At 37.1% G+C, this 18,741-nt stretch overlaps 3 long non-coding RNA genes across 10 annotated transcripts; 2 read left to right on the forward strand and 1 right to left on the reverse strand.

Annotated features, from left to right (window-relative positions):
• Positions 1-3,643: 3,643 nt before the first annotated feature.
• On the forward strand, positions 3,644-9,958 carry LOC113302633. 8 transcript variants are annotated; one of them, XR_003336986.1, is made up of 8 exons: positions 3,644-3,786; positions 3,979-4,037; positions 5,858-6,084; positions 6,736-6,823; positions 7,139-7,525; positions 7,629-8,327; positions 8,776-8,906; positions 9,558-9,958. It is a non-coding gene; the product is annotated as an uncharacterized LOC113302633 (long non-coding RNA). The 8 variants fall into 8 exon arrangements; XR_003336981.1 differs by lacking the exon at positions 9,558-9,958 and having other exon boundaries at positions 5,858-6,107; positions 8,776-9,272; XR_003336979.1 differs by lacking the exon at positions 9,558-9,958 and having other exon boundaries at positions 8,776-9,272.
• Positions 9,959-10,962: 1,004 nt separating this feature from the next.
• On the forward strand, positions 10,963-12,214 carry LOC113304085. The gene is made up of 2 exons (XR_003338039.1): positions 10,963-11,109; positions 11,920-12,214. It is a non-coding gene; the product is annotated as an uncharacterized LOC113304085 (long non-coding RNA).
• Positions 12,215-15,827: 3,613 nt separating this feature from the next.
• Positions 15,828-17,279, reverse strand: LOC113302634. The gene is made up of 2 exons (XR_003336987.1): positions 16,974-17,279; positions 15,828-16,634 (listed from the first exon to the last, which is right to left on the reverse strand). It is a non-coding gene; the product is annotated as an uncharacterized LOC113302634 (long non-coding RNA).
• Positions 17,280-18,741: the final 1,462 nt, after the last annotated feature.

The following is an 18,741-nucleotide window of genomic DNA, read 5'->3' on the forward strand; positions in this document are numbered from 1 at the left end:
TCTCAAAGACACCTAAAAAGGGAATATAAAAGAGAAAGAACAAAGTATACAACGGAACCAGCAGGCGTGCATCCTTCTTGGAGAAAGCATTTTTCATGTCCTGGAGCGCGGCGTGTTTCAACTTCAACTCATGGGACAACTTTTTGATCTTCACTTCCTGCTGATTAATGAGATCCGCAGAAGGAACTTCAACCATTTCAGTTTGCAGCTCTCGGATTTTGGAAATCCCTTTACATAACCAGGAGGTGTTAAACTCAAAGTTCGCATACATATCCCGATGGTGCTCCCAGTTTGAGACTACTTATTCAGAAACGCTGTGCCCAGTCACGTTACACTTGTTGCTAATTGAAGACAAGGCCTCTTCAACACGTTTGGCTAGTGAAAAACGACTTGTGGATTTCTTGGTCATGGCGATGTGCCCATGTTTCTTCCATATTTGAGTATACAACTCCCCATATTTATCCGTCCCTCTGAATCCTCCAATCAACACGTGGTCTATAAATGAAGCATCAAATGGGGGATCAAAAGCAGCTCCTGCAGCAGAATGCACAACTAACGCCATGTCAGTTTTGGGGGGTTCCTTGGAGGCGATCGGGTCTACAACCACAGACGCAACATCTTCATTCTCCTTGGAAGGAACATCAATGTCCCATGCATCATTATCCATCTCCACCTCGAGATTATCTTCTTGTACAGTCTCGTCCTGTAGCATCATTGATTAATACTTATTTTGTATTGAAGGACAAATCATTTAAGTCGGAGAATGTATAAAAGACATACCAGCTCATCCTCCGGCTCGCTGGAATAGCTAGATTCGCTATTACACTTAGAAGTTATTCCTTCATCACCGCCAGATCCTGAACCTTCTTCGCCTTCATCTTCATCTTCGAGAGACTCAGTATCACCGGATTTCTCCTCTGGAGGCGCCATGTTTCGGTTGCGTGCGAGTCTAGTAACGACGTTCATGCTTGCTTAAAATCGATGCTTTATATGCATCGATTACAACCAATATTTTATAAATAAAAATTTCATAAATAATTTAATTATTTAACCTTAGAGCATTAAATGTTATTTCTTGCGGCAAGTCTCACAACTTGACTTATAACATATGACTGTCCGCCGTCTAGCTTGCGCGTGATTGGTCAAAATAATTAGGTCTTCCAAGCAAGACTCACTCAGCAACTTGCTACATATTTTCCAAGAAAATACTTGAGAAATAAAACATGTCACAAACTGGGGGATGTTCATCAGGGTATTGGTCTGGCGGTTTACAGCAATGCGGCGTGCAACACGCTCATTATGAGAAAGTGTCAGGAAAGGCGAACGGTTGATAGCAATAAAGGAGTAGTGGGTGTAAAACTGACCGATCTTTCCTTCATGACAGGGACATGGTTTTCACCACTTTTACACGATCCCCACTTCTCCACTACTTAATTACCTCCACTTCCTACGAGATCAGTGTGTTCAACTATGACTTGTATAAATAGGTTTTCAATCTATTTCAACCAACATCAGTTTTGGTTATCAACACATGTATCCAGAAAACACCAAGAACTTATAGCTTACATTCCGCAAGCAAGTTCCACATTCTGATACAAGTCATAAAACAACCACACCTTCATAATTCATCATTTTGATCTCAACACCTTCTTCGCTTCCCTCCCTAACTCCTTCATTTTGTGACCGAAGTAAGATTGGAACAACCATTTATTGGTTTAGGCTAACCCCTATGGGCTAGATATCTAGCAGCTAGATTGGTCATCCACGTCAGCTAGGGCAACTTCCTAACTCCTATGGGATAGCGAATCTAGCAGATAGTCGCTGAACAGAACAACGTTCGATGCTGAACCAAACAGCGCTCAAAAATTTACCAATTAAATCAACTTCACTAGTCCACGCATGCATTTATCGTGTCTATCAATCTATCCATCCCATCACATCCCATCCCATCACCGTTGTATTTGAATATTAAAATGAAATGCTAGCTAGCTCACGCGTCAATGTGCTCGAGATTCAAGAAGCACACCTTATTGCACATACGACAGTACATCATTGGATTCAAAAAGGTTAATAGTGACTTGTCATCATCAGAAGCATTGATTTTATCATCTTGGGTACCGTGTGATAACAAGTGAAAGTTGACTTACAATAATAACATATTTCCTTCTCAATGGATAATAATATTTACTATCAAAGTTGTATGGTTCAGCGTTTCGGCGCGGATCCTTTAGAATATTCGTCCAGCGCTGAATTGTTCAGCGTTTGAGATCACATTTTGAGCACTGAATGATTCAGCGTTTCAATCTCGCTGCTAGTTGAACTGCGAGCAGTTGCTAGGAGAGAGAAGTATCCAGAAGTAGTGTTAACTTTTTTCCCACACTTTTTTCTTGATTTGCAACACTTTTTGGCCAATCTAGCAGTTCAATCTAGCCCATAAGGGTTAGCCTTAGGCCAGGATTGTACAGATTGATCTCTCGAATCTAAAGTACTCCTGTGCAGTACATTTGTTAGGGTTTAGATTCGTTTCTCGACGGCACACCCAATTTACCATTTCCAGCAGAATCAGTTTTTACCCTACTACAAACGCATACAAACAAAACCCTCAGATACAATAGTTACCTCATACTGTTATCTATTCCGGTCCTTGTGGATAACCAAAAATGAACTAGTATATTTCCAAAGCAATCAACCCCGGAAAATATCCTGCAAATGATGATCAATCTTCAACAAGAATATATTCGGGTAAAAGAGAGTTTACCTCATGTGCTTCTCGGTATACCACCATACTTAAACCCATCAACACTACAAGAACAACTACAATTATATCGGTACGTTGGATCACCCCAAACTTAACCTTGTGGGCCATGCTGATTCTGTGGGGTGGGAGGAGCGGGGTCCACCAAAAACTGTGAGTGTCACTTTTAAATTTGTTTGATATCTCGGTCCCGTAATGAGCCATCAAAATTGATGCCCACATAAAAAAAAACGCACCTATCAAAAAGTTTTGGGGTTGTTCTCCATACAACATATACGATTTAGGGCTGTAAATGGGTACCCATTACCCGGAACCAGAACCGAACCCGTGGATTAGGGTCCGGTTCCGGATTCTAAATTTGGACCCATTAACAATTTAGGGCCCGACGGGTATTATCCGTTTGGACCCGTTAAGATTTCGGGTCCAATTGGGTATACCCATTGAGTACCCACGAGTATCGGGTACCCGGTAATTTACTCTTTAATTCACCAATTTAGCGAAATTCTAAGTGTTTTGCTAGTTTCGGCTTTGATTTTTTTCATTTTTCATTTTCACCCTTATATTTAATCTTTATTTAGAATATTAATAGAGACAAATAGAGAAATCAAGATGAACTTTTATAAAAATAGATAGCATTCAAGCAAAAAAGAGAAAAAATTCGATGTTTTGTGATTTCTTGATCGTTTTTTTTAATATCCAACGGATACCCTGAATCAATGGGTATCCGTCATTATTATAGGGTCCGATTATGGGTCCACTAATTTAGAAACCGGACTCAACTTTTATAAATAAGGTGCGGGTACAATGCTATCGGGAAGACCCGGACCCATTGACACCCCTAGACCGTGCAAACCATGCTTAGAATCGGAAGTCGGAACATAATACTCTTTTGACTTTTCAATTGCCCTATCAAACCATGTTCAGAATCAGGATGACTCCGGCTTGGTGATCTAGCTTTCTAATCAAGATTATCTAAAACAAAATAGTTAATCATCAATTCAGAAGTGATCCTGGAGGAGCAAGGTTGCCTGGTAATAATACAATCTATCCTCTTCTTTTTCAGTTATAATTTTCTCCCCTCCAAAAAAAAAAAACAAACAAACTGTATTTTGTTGTTTATTTGAATTTGTTGTTCGTAGATTTCGTCTCTTTAATAGTAGTTAGAGAAAACAATGTTGAGGTCATCTATATTGTGACTTGGGAGTATGATTTTGATATAGTAGGTCAGGGTATGGAGGCCCATTCAGCTGGAGTTTCTAGTTTCTACTTACATTTCTAGTAGGTAAAATTTTCATTCCCCTTTTCCTCAATTCATTTTTAGTTTTCAGAGGCAAGTTCCTTCACTGGGAATTTGATGTTTACGCTGAAATAAAGGGAGAATAGGTTAACCTTGGTTTAAAAAGGCGTTTGTGGGGGGCGCTTTTGGGCGCTTTTTTGCGCTTCAGGTCTTAGGCGCTTCTAGAGCGCCGCTTTACAAATTGGTTTATATTAGAAAGGGAAAAGTAGGTCTTTGAAGCCCAGCAGGGCATGTTCCACGTTTTCTAACTAAATACTAATAAACCATTTACATGGCATGATGATCATGTCTACATGATGATATGAATGATGAAGACATTCGTGGCTAGTATATTTAAATAGCTCTTGGGTCGAATATGCAATACCAGTATGCCATATGCTTAGTTAGTCTAATTGTTTCTTTCATTATGTCTGAACTTCGTAGTTTTCTTTTATTAGGTCGATAACTTCTTATTTATATATATTATTATATATCTCAAAAAGCTCGCTTTCGCTCTACGCTTTCGCAGCGCTTTACGCTTTGGTATGAGAGCGCTCGCCCCGCGCTTTCGCTTTTTAAAACCTTGAGGTTAACTCGGAAATTCTTTCACTGGGTGGCAAAATTTTTGGATGGTTCATGATCCGAGGTTGAAACTGCTTTCGCCGTAGAGAAGCAGATACTGATGAAGGGTCTGAATTTCTGTTTTTATTTCAAATTCTATCATATCCCTTGGAAGATCTTACTTTGAGTGTTTCAAAATGTTTGGGAAGTGGAAATTGCTTTTTCTTAACATTCATTTGCTTTATGTTAAACATGAGATTGCAGTTAGTGTATACTTCTTGTTTGGGAAGTGGAAAATGTATGTGTTAACAGACAATATGGGCAGAACAATTTCATATCCATTATGTGACAGCTGAACTGATCGAAGACATCTTTAGAGAGTCACACCGGCTGGAAACCTTTGATGCTCTAAAACAATACCAAAGATAAGGGGACAAGTCCAAGAGTATTTGCAGATAAACAGTGCATTAGTAGCCAAAAAACTGAGCGCATGTCTTCTTTAATTAATTGATCCCAGAGCTTATACTATCAAAATAAAAGAAAATTATAGTTCATAAAAGATATCATACTGGAGCCTAGGGAATCAATTTTACTTTTCAAGGTTCAATCTCTGCATCTTGGTTGCAGGTTTCAAAATCATTGTTTTTATACTCTATAGTAAGGCAAGGAATTGTCCGTGGATATTCGGTTTGTATTCCATAAACCATGCTTTCTCTTCTCTTATAAAGCATCATTAAAAGAAAATACCATGAACTATAAGCTTGAACTTTCTTATGAGAGCATTCGGGGAACCCAGCTGTGTCGACCGAAATACTTTAACGCTCGGTTTCTCGTAATTCAGATTTGATATCTTCAAATAAGTTTATTGTTCGATAGTCTGATAATGGTCCTTATATTCCCTCCAGCAAGTAGTCATCTTAGCACACTCCGTCATTTTCTCATATGAAGAGCGAAATTCAAGAATCACTTATCACAACTAGAAGAATCAAAACCCAATAATTTAGTGATATATTCACCTTTTGAGTAGTGGAGAGTGAAAAGGGAATTGATTCAGGATGACTTACATGTCGAGACAGTGGATGGAATTCCATCTCACTGATTGCGGGTTTCATTCTGTCGATAGATTCGTCGTGGATCTATGAAGTGGTCATCGTTTTTCGTTGAGCTGGTATCATCATTCACTAAGCCATAGGGATTTGATGGAGTTAGCTCCACCCCAAGCTGCACTTGAGATAGTTGACTTTGAACTAACTCCCTTTCTGCAGGTCAGGTGGTCCAGGAGGTGAAACTCAGCTATGACGCAGGGCTCATTGACTTTGAGTTGGATCAGACAGGATCTATGCTTTTAAGTTATTTCTTGGATTGGACATGCACAATGGAATTTGTTTACATAAAAAGTGTGGCTCAGTTTCTTCAGAAGAAAAAAGTAAGTTGCAGTCAAGCTGGTTGCTTTGGAATAGAACATCATCTGGATAGGCCATGCCTGCTTACGGTATTCTTTCATTAGTTGCATAAGTTAAGAGCTTTATCTCTTTATATTTATTGTTATATCGTATATGAAGATTAATTGTATGATCATTTGAAGTGTTTCTGCTGCTTCACAACTCATTCGCTAACGGTCGCAGCAAAATTCCAAATGGATATTGCTAATGGAACTTTGTGATCTTAACAAATTTAGTACGATATCATTTATAGCGACTTTTACACTCACTGTATTGACACAAGTGGTTATCTTTTTAGAGATTACTTTATATGTTTTCTTTTTTGTATTGACACAGGCAAAGCTGGGCCACCCCCCACTGCCATCCCCGTCAGTCAACCCCCTTATAACACTTACATAGTACCCCTTCCAACTCTTTCCATTAGAGGGAGGTTATAAAGGGGAAGCCGTAGGAAACCATCCTCTTCTAACATTACCTTATCTATTAGAAGCATAGTATAACAATTGCAAAGCATACCTCATTGACAGCATATAAGCTTCAGTTCTGAATCAGATGAAGGTTCTTACTTTATATAATGTCAGAAGAAACTTGGGACTCCATCTAATCCTTAATATAAAATATTTGTGCTTACAACAGTTTTTCTGTCAAGTTCTCCTGAAGCTCAATTGCACTAATTAAGTAAAGAATTTTGATGTTTGCAGATGCTTGCTGCTAGGGTTTATGTAATGCTCCTTTTTGATATCCTAGAAGGGGGTTGGGTTATTTTTTCATACATTGAATAATCAGTGGGTAAGAGCAAGTAACTGAATCATGTTTTATTGGCAGTCCTCTGCAATGTGTTTGGATGTTTAATGTGGCTGTGAGCTCTCAAATTTCAGTGGAAATTTGGGTTGGTTCACAATGCAGTCCGGTTCTAAAAGTTCTTGATGCTCAGATCTAATTCCTGTTATTGAGCCTCCTGGAGGACATAGTTGAGACATAATATTTGTTTAAGATTAATTCCTTGGTCCAAAAATGGCTGTCTTACTGATCTATGTACACGCTTACAAATATGGAGTATTTCAGATGGCTGACTCTCGCTTTCCTCCTGGTATGTGTTCACAGTTTATAAATAACAACCCTGAAAGTGTACTTCATGCGTCTGAAGAATAATGAATCTGATAGCGTTTTACGAGGACTCAGAGGAAACCCATTCAACTGATCTATGTACACGTGCGGCAACGAGTGACGAGAAAAATAGGACCTTGCTTTAAGATGGGATACTGTCTCCTTCGCTATGTGGAGTGGTTATTTGTTATAAAAAGTATGAGTTTCTTGTCTTCTCAGCAATTCAACTTAAGTGACAATTCTGCATGGATGTTTGCTTCAAAGGGTCCGTTGACAGCAGCTAGTATCAGGGAGTGCATAGGTGATTTTCGAGATTATTAGGAACTTGGCCAAATTTGCAGCAAGACTAGGTCAATCTTTTGCTTCCTCGACAGAAACTTTAAGGTTTGTAGCAATGAAATTGAAAGCATTTGTCATGCCGAGATCAAAATTTATGGAATTCTATACATACTGACGAAATTGGAAATTTTCCTGGTAAATTTTGCAGTGGCGAGTAAGGGCGGGTTGAAAAGTATGCCATCTGCCTTCTTCCAAAATAGGTATGGTGGATCTAGTGGTTTTTCAGAATCTTAAAAAGCATGAGTAAATTCACGTCACAGAACACCAAACTTGATGTTCTAAAATGGAGCAAGTTTCAGCCATTTTTTCGTAATCGTCAAGTAATGATCCTTTTGTCTAGGCATCAGTGATTATGTATTTGAAAATGAACAAAAAAGAAGCAGTCTATGAACTTGATTCGATATAACCGGTCCACTAAGGGCATGTGAAGCACTAGGGATCCTGTCCGTAGCAGAAGCTTTTGTGTGATTCCAAGGCTGATCAAGAATCATTCCTTTCAGTGATGCTTCAAACAGTTCATGTGGCCAAGCTGTTAGAGTTACGGACTAAGACATAGATATTTGTTGTTCCAAAGAGAAGATCTATGATCAGATACATAGATGAAGCGGCGACCTTGGAGTATGGGAAGGTATTCGTTCAGGTTTCTTGCCTTGGTCGCGAACAGTCTGTGGAGATTCACACTCTATGCTTAATGAGAATGGACCAGAGGACAATAACTTTGTTGTACTTGGAAAGGTCAGCATTGCTAAAAATCCGTTGCTGCACCCTGGTGATATGTGTCTTGCAGGCTGTCGATGTGCCAGCGCCATATGGTGGATTGTGTTTTATTTCCTCGATAAGGAAAAAGGTGAGAGTATTTTTATCATCTAGTTTGAGCAAGAATTAGTAGTACATTGAACTATATTCGTCATTACCTGCATAGTAGTTATTAATCTAGTGGTTAATTTCCTTTCATGTTTATGAGGGTACGGAGAAGATTAGATTAGCATTGGTCATTCCATTTTATACATAAATGCTAAGTTAAATGGTTTTCTTCATTCTTTATTAGCCCGATAACCTATAATTCTCTTACCGAGGCATGAGATTTAGTTACCCATCATTTGTCAAACAGTATCGTTATCTTCCACTTTGGATCAAAATTCATGAACTAAGTCCAAATCATTTTACTTGGGAGATGATGGTTGGTAGCTTATACCTGAACTTTCAATTTGTACACGTCAAATGAATTCTTTGTATGTGCACTAGTTTCATCTCATTTATATGTTTGCTGATATTTATTTGACATTTTGATGTAGACCCCATCCAAATGAATGTTCAGAGAGTGATTTTAAAAGTGACGAGTGACTTATACTTTGTCTGTTGCACCTCATTCAAATCGAGCCTATGTACGATGATGCAGCACCTATAATAAGGCTCTTGGATCATGGTATGTCAGATTGAGGTCTGGGTACTGTGGTTTTTGTAAGCAGTTATTCTACTTGGTCATTCTTGTCTTTAAGTAGCAGAAGCAGTTTATACCCGACACCTCTATATCATGGAAAGGTTTTTTTCTTATCTTTTCTGGAAACAGATTAAGCCGGCAAAACAAAGTTAGGACTCCGGACTCTCTATAGCTTTCAAGTTAAAAATGTTAAAAATTAATCTCTTATGGCATTAAGACAGGTCAGCCAGTAGAGTCAGACAATATGAAAAGGTTAGCGCTAGAAATTATGTACATGATCATGATTGACTATTTATGTAAAATTTCATATTTTTCTCCTTTTATCTTTGAAAACAAGATACCATTGTTGTACACTCTATGCTGATATAGGGTTGGTGATGTATTGTTACTAAAAGTTATACTAGAAGTTAAGGTTCTGAGCAGATTTAGGTATTTTTTGTTGTCGTAACTCAGTCATGTCACCATATAAGTACGTAAAATTTACATGAATATTTATAAATACATTTTAACACCATTGGCTTACAAGTCAGGAAAATGAGTTGCTGGTTCGCCTTGAGCTGGCTACATTGTCAGACTCTGTTTCTCTGCATCGTTGTTACTGTATCAACAATTTTATACCTTGCTCTTTCATTGCAGAAAGTCTGAGTAATCGCTGTTTGTGAACAATGGGAAAACCGCTACACAAAATATGCGGCCCCTTGCTAACCTCCCCAGGGGGGGGCCTACTAGGACCCGCAAACTCTAAAATTATGTGAGAGGCGGTTTATTTCCGTTGTTTTTGTTGCGGTTTGTTAAGAATCGCTCATGTCATTGTATGTTACATGTCACATAAAGCATTGTTGATTATAACATCTCTTGACCAATGTCATCCATAGCACTGCATTGGAAAAAAGAGCCGTTGTGATGAGAGAGAAGCTCTATGAATCGGGCGACTGAGTGGACTTCCGAGCCTCTGTTTCTCCATTTTCTTTCTTTGTTGTTCTCTTTGTTAAGTTTTAGCGCTATGCAGTGGTTGTGTGTATTGTCCTTGTTTTTCATTCTTTGTTTGATTTCATTGCTTTTCTTTCAGAAAATAGAAAAGAAGATCTAGATTACCTTTTTCATTTAAATTGTTTTTCTGTTTGTTTCAGTCTTTCCTTGTTTCTTGGCTGTTCACCTATAATACTGCTCATCTTTGCCACTGTTACTCGACCTTTCTACGTGTGCCTTTGAATTTACTTCACCTCTATTCCTATTGGTTCCTGAACTAAGTTTGAAGTCAAAAAATGGTATTACATATCAGAAGCTTTCAACAAAATTAGCACTGGATAAATTTGAAAAACCAGGAGACAAAAATTTGTCCTATTTTCATACTTTTGATAGAAACAGAAATCAAAGAAAGAGAATTAGGGGCATAATCATTTTTATTTATATTTATGTTTTTCTGAAAAAGAAAAGGTTATATTGAGGAAAAATTGTTTCCTGAGCCTAAGAACATCAGATGGACAGAATTTGGCTTATAGCAATGCCTTTAAACATCAGTATCTACAAACCAAAAAATAATAATATGTTTTATAAGCACCGTCAGCTCATCCACCTCCTTAGAGCTTCTCAATGATATCGTGGTCAGTTTCACTTGTGGTATTTATGGGAAGACATCCGTCATCTTACATGGCAATCAATTTTCCTAAATCAATTTTCCTCGCCTAGTTTATCTTCTTATTTACAGATTTTATTTGATTTGATAATATAACGCGCGGGTTACATCCCCAAAGCTATTAACATCCATCCGTGCATGAAAACTCTAACAAAACAAAAGATGAAAAAAAACCCCAAATTCACGAACTGTCAAAGATATCCTTTCATCTCTCGGCGCAGAAATGAAAAATAAATCACTCCGACGTTTGTCTCCTTCCAATTCTCTTTCTTAATCTCTCAAAATAAAAAAATAAAAAAACATCAGATCTGCGAATCTCCGGAATCATTTTCGTTTTTGGTTCTCTCTTGTTCTCTGGAACCTCTTTTTTTTTTCTTCGCATCTACATGGTTATAAACTCAAAATCATAAATTGAAATATGTTACGACCTAAAATCAAAAAAGGAGAAACAAAAATCACAAAAAACAAGTTAAAATGGTGGGGGGAAATGCTCAATAAGAGAGAGAGAAAAAGATGAACAACTCCAGAAAACGATTAAAAATCCTCTAAAAGGTAAGTCAAATCCTTTTTCTCATGTTCTTCGCAAAAGCGTTTGAAACAACATTCATCATCGTTTTCTATGTTCGGATTGAAGTGATAATTTTGGTTTCACCAACTATTTTGTTGATTATTTTGGTTAGACAAATTGTATTGTGTTGTTCTTATTCAAATTTAAACAATCTTTTTTTCAACATTTTTTGATTGTTAGATTCAATTCCACCGGATCTGGTTTGGGGTTGTTGGTTTATTCTTGTCAATTTGTTGAAACAATTTTTGGTTTCAACGTTTTCCGATTGTTAAATTGGTTTCACCAGAACTGGTTTGATGTAATTGGTTTACTATGGTCTTTTTGATGAAACCAAGGTTTCATCACTTTTCCTTTGTTGAACTGATCCACCAGAATTGATTTGGTGTTGCTGGTATAATCTGGTATTTTTTATGAAACCATTTTTGGTTTCATCATTTTCCGATTGTTAAATTGGTTTCACCATAACTAGTTTGGTGTTGTTGGTTTACTCTGTTTTTTTTTTGATGAAACCAATTTTGGTTTCATCACTTTCCCTTTGGTGAACTGGTCCCACCAGAATTGATTTGGTGTTATTGGTATAATCTGGTCTTTTTGATGAAACCATTTTTGGATTCATCATTTTTCGATTGTTAAATTGGTTTCACAATAACTAGGTTGGTGTCGTTGATGTATTCTGGTCTTTTTGATGAAACTATTTTTGGTTTCATCAGTTTCCATTTGTTATATTGGTGCCACCAGAATTGGTTTTGTGTTAGTTTATTATTATTTTGAATAAATTTAGTTCTGTTTTGCAGAGAAAAGACGTGAAGATTCGTATAGGTACTGGTTGACACACTCGGAAACACCTAAAATAAAGGTTCTGATACAAAGAAAAAATAACGAAGGCCCTTCTACCAATGCCGGTTTTGGAGTTTCCTTAAACTTCTATGAAGGTGCACCGAAGGAAGATGAATTGAAGAATAAGATGATTGTAACACACGAGATTGAATTGAACCTAAAATTAGTTTTTAAATTGAAAAAATCGATGAAATCTGGAAAAATGTGATATATAAAAACCCTGTAATCCAAACACAAGAAGAATCTGGTAAAGAAGATCTCGAAATTTGTCAGTAAATCTGATCTCCAAAATCTTTGTTCTGTTTTCGCCAAAGTTTACACTTTAAAGATCGTGTATAAATATGTGGGAAAGGCCAAGATTGAAATTATAAAACCTACTAAATTTAACAATTTTAAATAGAAATGGGGTTTTTGTTCCATTTTTATTAGATATGGTTTTTATTTAGGCCAAATCATATGGCTGGTGTTTTTATAACTCAGTTAGTATCACTTTGGTTTTTAAGAGTTTAATATGTTGATAATATCATAAAATATATATTAAAGTCTTCATTGATTGCAATTCACGCTTCTCTTCCTAACTCCAATTAAGTAGCAGTGATCACTCCATCACCACCGGCTATGTTGATTGCAATTGCATGGGCTTCTATCCCATCACCGACATCACAAAGAACAGTTTTCTCTTGGGGCTCGATATCGTAGAACCTAATGTGAACTAAAACATGAATTTCCAGTTGCATTACGATCATTATATTCTTTGATATCCGTGAAACATTCAATGATAATGTCTTGACTGATGAATAAGGGCGTCATTCACAAAAACGTGAAAAGAGAACTAAAGATTAGCTTTATACCTTCAATATTACGTACAGATTATTCAACCCCTTACGAACACTTAATTTTGTTAATGTGCATATATGATAATTTCCAAAGCCTGATCGACAACCCAAGGTATCACAGTTTATTTTTGAAGTTACAGTTGTCTCAACGGAGAAAAACAAAAGGGAAAGAAAGAGCGATAAGAAAAAAAAAATCGTGGAAACTATGGAAATCAGATTTGATATAATCTTAATTTGGATTTAATAATCGTTTTTTCTTTTTGTATTAATGAAAATTAAGATTTTAATTGAAAAAATGCTGATTAGGATGGATAGACATCCTCTTGGTGAACCTATGAGACAAGGGGTTGAGCAAGAGGATGTCTATATAAAAATATGACATGTCATCTATATGTTTGTTAAAGAGGTTAGGGTTGGAGATACATTTTAGGAAAAACGAAAGTGATTCCTACGTGGATGAAGACTTTTTTCTTCGTTCACAATCCATTGGAGAAGCTCTTAGCTCTGTCACCAAAAGCTCTACAATTCATTTTCTTCCTTATATGCCAAAGGATAACATAGATCAACTTCATCCAAACCTCCTTACTTGGCTAACTATAACACATTGAACCTCCAAGTGTCTACTACACACATTATCCAAGCAAAGCCGAGAGACCTTAAATGTCTTTATAAATCGAAACCTTACTTCATAAGCATAAGAACAATGAGAAAAATATGACATCGCTCTCTTCCTTTTTACGTAAAAAGCAAATCTCATTTTGCACATCAATACCCTCATGTCTTAACATATTTAAGGTTGGAAGAGAGTTACGGAAGTTATTCTTAAAGCTTACTTTATTAGGAATTAACCTATTCTATCAGAAATTTCAAATTCAGCTTCTAACATTGTTTTCTAACTGTAATTCATAGCACTGGTATTGAAAACGGAGATATAGTTTTTCACTCTCTATTTTGCTCTGACTTGAAATGTGTGCAGAATAATTTTCTTGCCTGGTTCAACAGAGTTCCCTGATCTAGCAGTAATGGAGTTATAAGGTAATCATCATATCCCTTATCTTTTGTGCTAATACGCTGTGATTTTTGCATGTTATTCATCTGAAGTCGCTCTTGCTTCTTCACGATCTATCAGTTCTTTCACTTCCCTTGCTTGGGTAGTATTTGTTCTTGAGTTTTATGAAGTCACTCTTACTTCTTCACGATCTATCAGTTCTTTCACTTCCCTTGCTTGGGTAGTTTTTGTTCTTGAGTTTTAGTTTTGGAATAGTGCTCCAATAATCAACCCCTCTATTGTTCCTTCTCTCTCCCCTTTTCCCAGGATAATTTGAATTTTTAACTGGCTCATTCAATACCCATCCACCCCATTCACTTTCTCTCAGTTCTGCTCTCCTGCCCCTGCAACTCAGCTGTTTTCAGTCCACCTTTATGCATTAAGTTATTCTCATTCTTATTCCTCCCCCCGTATTTCTAGTGATACAACCTTCTCTACCTCCCCAACCGTTTTGTGCCCTTCTTAAGAGATCTTGCCTTCCCAACCGATAGTAGGCCTGCCCAACTGATAGTAGACCTTCCCTCGACCTTGTCCAATTATGACCTATTTCTGGGTAACTTGTACCAGCTGTTATATGTCTTCAAGGCTTTTGGTCAATACTGAAGTAATTTTTCTCTGGTGGTTATTCCGGTACTAATTATCTGCATTAGTTACAATGCTATCAATTACATGGTGCAAAAACTCAAAGACCTTCTATTAGATATTTCCCTTGAGTGTTTGAAGATCAATTCAATGTCTGCTTTAATGAATGAAGAAGAGTTGTCTGAGAAAATGCTTACGCAACTAGATATCAACAAAGAGTATGTGATTGATTAAAAGAAATTACTGAAAGTAGAGCTAAAACAAAGTTTCTAATCATTACAAAAATCAATTGCAACTTCAGGCTCAAAAAGGAGAGAGCAATAAAGACTGTTCAAGATGTTTGTAATATTGATTACTCCCCTGAGTGTACACTGATCTTGAGAGGAAATGAGAAAAACATCTTTGTGTCTGGTCTCAAGTCGATAAATGATGTATAATATGCGCTCCCAAGGAATCTGTGGAGTCTTGACCCTTTTATTGTGGTGGTCCAAGAGTATCTTTGTAGGGTAACGCCTGCTTCAATCAATATGGACATCATAACCAAGTGGGTTCGTGTCATAGATCTTACACCTGAGTTGGCAATAAATATGATGCCGTAAAACATAACAAGCTCAATGGTTACATGTCTTATGGTGGAACAACCATCGAGAAGTCAATTAACACTATATTGACCAAGAGCATCGTTGGAGATCAATGTTAATCAGAGATTATGGGATCACATCCCGGTTAATATCGTAAACCAGAAAATGTACAAGTGAAAATTTACTTTGAAAAAGTACCAATAGGTTTCTGCAAGCATTGTAGAATTATCAACCATCCAAGGAAGAAATGTGCACCAAAGAGCCAGAAAGGTTACCACATGACATTCGAATGGAAGATATGGAGGAAAAGGAGAAAGAGTATATTCTTGTTGAAGAATAACTCCAATCTATAAAAATGGCAGTTGTTAAAGCATTGTCTCTCATACATACCGGGGGATCTCACTTCTTTCAGAAAGGGGAATCAAGTAAATCTCAGCCAAGGGACTTAAAATTTAATAAGGCCACTAGTAAGGACAATGATGAAAGCGTGACTGCAACTCCAGGATTTAAAATAGGGGTTCTCTCTCAAGAGACCCTTCTAGATAATGCTGAATGTCACTCTAAAAGACATTCCACTGAAGGGGAGGAGATGGCACCAACAACAAAAATTTTAAAAACAGAAACAACTATAATGAGAGGGAGACTCATCGCACAACAAAATCCAGTAGTTTTCGATTTGTGCATAGTCCACCACTGGAAGTTAGCTTCCAAGCACAATCTGAATTAGTTTTTCAACTGGTGGATCCGACCTCTTTCAATGAACCTCCACCAAGCTTTGAAAAATTCAAGAACTCGACTAAGTCGACACAAAGAATCCAGATTGAAAATATTGTACAAAATCTCCAGCTAATAAGATTCAATTAGACAGAGGGAAAGGAAAACAAACATATGAAACAAAGAAGGTGGCATACTGTCTGGGAAGGAAAGGAAAAACAACCCTCTCCATAGAGGGCTCTACAGGCAAAAGATCATATCACTTTGAGGCCGTTCAATCTTATCAGAATAACAAAGAAAAATCTAAGCTATCTATGGGTACTGGAGAAAAAGAAGAAATAAGTTAGGTGCAGATGAGAATTATGAAAGACAATGTTGGAAAGATGGCAACAAACTTTGAAACCATAAAAACTCAGACTGTGCAGCAAAAAAGGAAGAATGAAGAGGTGACAAAGAAGACAAAGCTGAGGAAGAGAAAAGTGAATACAAGACTCTCAACCAAAATTCTCAAATCCAACTATGAAAAGGCCTTGATGCAAGCTATGCTCCAATTGGCAAAAAAAAAGCAACGGAGGATGAAGGAAACAATCATCAAGATGGATTTTGAGCTCAACCCTAACCTAAAGCTTCCCCATCAACTAATGCTCAAAAATCAATTGAATCATAAGAATTTGCCTTCTGAAGATCTGATTCACCCCCAAGCCATTACCATCACAACCTTAAATCAACACCATCTATCTGATCCTTCAGCCTCTGTGAATCCCCTTGTCTCTCCCTACCCATATGCTTTTCCTGCCTCCTCAAACTCTCTGAACATTGCCCCTTTCATTGAACTGCCTTCTAGACTTTTATTCCCCTCCCCTGTTGATGGAGAAGTGGAGCCTAGCGGTGAGAGACTTCAAATGCATCCCCTGCGAAGTTGCACAAAGGCATAAGATGAGAAATGGACAAAAATTGTGATCTCTAACACAACAAATGGAACTGCTAGCTCAAGCACAGCGGGATCAAACTCGGATACGAACCAGGAAAATCTAAATCTAGAATTTCTTTTCGATTTTAATTCAAATAGAAAGCATCTGTTTCAAATTATGTCTCATAATATTTTAGCACGGAATTGTCAAGGAGTAAAGAAAAATACCAAGAAGCATCTTGAAACCCTAATCAAAAATCAAAACCCAAACATCATATTTCTACAAGAAACAAAACAAAGTGAATCATATATCAACCCCATAATCAGGAAACTTCAATACCTGGATATGATTGTTGTAAATCCGACGGGGGTGGTTGGAATTGTTGGAATTATTTTAGAAATCTTGCTGGAACTGTTGATTTGCCGTGGCTTGTTGTGGGAAATCTGAATTTTCTTCTCCCAACTTATAAATGAGGCGGGCCTAATAGACTTGGGATTTGTGGGCTATGAATTCACATGGTCTAAAAAAAGGAGCTGGAAATGATTTTATTGAAGCTAAACTTGATAGAGTTTCTACCGATTCGGAATGACTTTATCTTTACCTTCGTGCGGTAGTTTACCATTTTTCCGCGATGTGGTCAGATCATAGTCCAATCCTCATTAGGAACTCCCTTTACTAGAAGGATGGAGCTAAACCATTTTGGAATTTATTTGGAGGACCCGACGTGCTTCAAAGTTATTGAAGAAGCGTGGGACTTGTAGATAGTTGGGTCCCATGCTTTTCAGTTTGTTGCGAAATTAAAAAATATAAAAGAGAAGATTAAAATCTGGAATGGAGACCATTTTGGGAACATACAAAACAAAAAATATTGATCAAATTCTTTTACATGCTAAAAATATGTTGCAACTATCGGAGAATAGTCTAAGTATAAAACTTTTGCACGAAGACTTGGAAAGATGATATGATTTTTAAGAAGCTTTCTGGAAATAAAAGCTACGGATTATTGTTTATACCTATGTGACAAAAATACTGGTTATCTCCACTCTTTCGCTAAATTTAGAACAAAAAAATTGAGAGTAGAGGCAGTAAAACATGACAATGGGAAATGGTGCCATAATAGAACTGATATAGTGAACACTTTCTTTAAGCACTTCGAAAAAATGACAACTTCCTAAAACCAGTTATTTAGGAGGAAATCCTAAATATTATCCCTAAGAGCATTACCGAGATGGATAATATAAAGCTACTGAGAAAACCAACGGAGTTAGAGATAAAACTAATTGTTTTTTATATGCATCCGAATAAATTCCCAGGCCTAGATGGCTTTCCAACAAGCTTCTATAAAAAAAAATGGAATTTTCTTATGGAAGATGTTACTAAAGTGGTTATACAATTTTTCGAATCCAAATATCTTTTTAAGGAGCTTAATGCTACTTTCATCACTCTTATCCCTAAGAAAGAAGCCCCAGAGTCTCCAGCAGACTATAAACCTATTTCATTATAAATCGGTTTTTGTCCCTGGTAGGAAAATTTCAGATAATATTGTGATAGCCCATGAAGTCATTCATATAATGAGAACTAAAAGAACAAAAAAGAGGATATTTAGGGTTAAAATTGGATATGTCGAAGGCTTTCGATAGAGTTGAATGGAATTTCTTAACTGGAGTAATGAAGAAACTGAGATTTTGCGATGAATTGGATGGGATGATGCTGCAATGCATTAGTACTATTACTAGTGTGGTCCTTGTAAATGGCTCTCCAATAGGCTTTTTCAAACCGAGCAGAGGTATCCGTCAGGGCGATCTTCTATCCCCCTACATATTCATCATTAGCATGGAAATTCTATTTAGGGTGTTTATAGAAGCAGAAGACAGAAAATGGATACATGGGGTCTGTTTCTCTAAGAATTCATTCTCTATATCGCATCTCGTATTTGCGGATGACTTTCTAGAGCTCAGAAAGAAGAATGTAGGAACTAATGGCTATCTTAGAAATGTTTAGTAAAGGGTCAGGGAAAATCAGAGATATTCTTTAGCAAATCTGAAAAAACGGGGGTCTAACAACTTCACCTAATATTTCGTTTAGGCAGTCTATATGGACAAACTCC

This window comes from Papaver somniferum, chromosome 8 (assembly GCF_003573695.1).
Source record: "Papaver somniferum cultivar HN1 chromosome 8, ASM357369v1, whole genome shotgun sequence".
In the NCBI taxonomy this organism is placed as follows: Eukaryota; Viridiplantae; Streptophyta; class Magnoliopsida; order Ranunculales; family Papaveraceae; genus Papaver; species Papaver somniferum.